This window comes from Wasmannia auropunctata, unplaced genomic scaffold, assembly GCF_000956235.1.
Source record: "Wasmannia auropunctata unplaced genomic scaffold, wasmannia.A_1.0 LD336078.1, whole genome shotgun sequence".
NCBI lineage: Eukaryota > Metazoa > Arthropoda > Insecta > Hymenoptera > Formicidae > Wasmannia > Wasmannia auropunctata.
The window spans coordinates 5,217,258-5,217,602 of record NW_012026812.1 but is presented as its reverse complement, the minus strand read 5'-3'; positions in this window follow the sequence as shown (position 1 = coordinate 5,217,602).

Here is a 345-nt window from a genome sequence, read left to right as displayed (position 1 = left end):
TATCCCCTGTGTGCCTTGTCGACTCAGTAACTCTGTAAATAATGGTCTGAGCCAAAATTGAAAGAGGAACTTTTAGTTCAAAATTTCATTCTCTTTCACGCCTTGAAATATTAATTAAGCGTTACGGGACACCCTGTATACACAACACGATACGTACTCACAAGATTTTTATTACACACCGTGTTTTAAAAATATGACGTTATATTAACGACGACTTAGCGAGGATTGATGCTGTTAAACAGCGCACTTATAGAGAGAGGCGTATAATGATCACAATAGTGGTAAAGGTAGTGATGATAGGTGGGGAGTTATTCCCATAAATTTTAGTATCTGTAGTAGCAATAA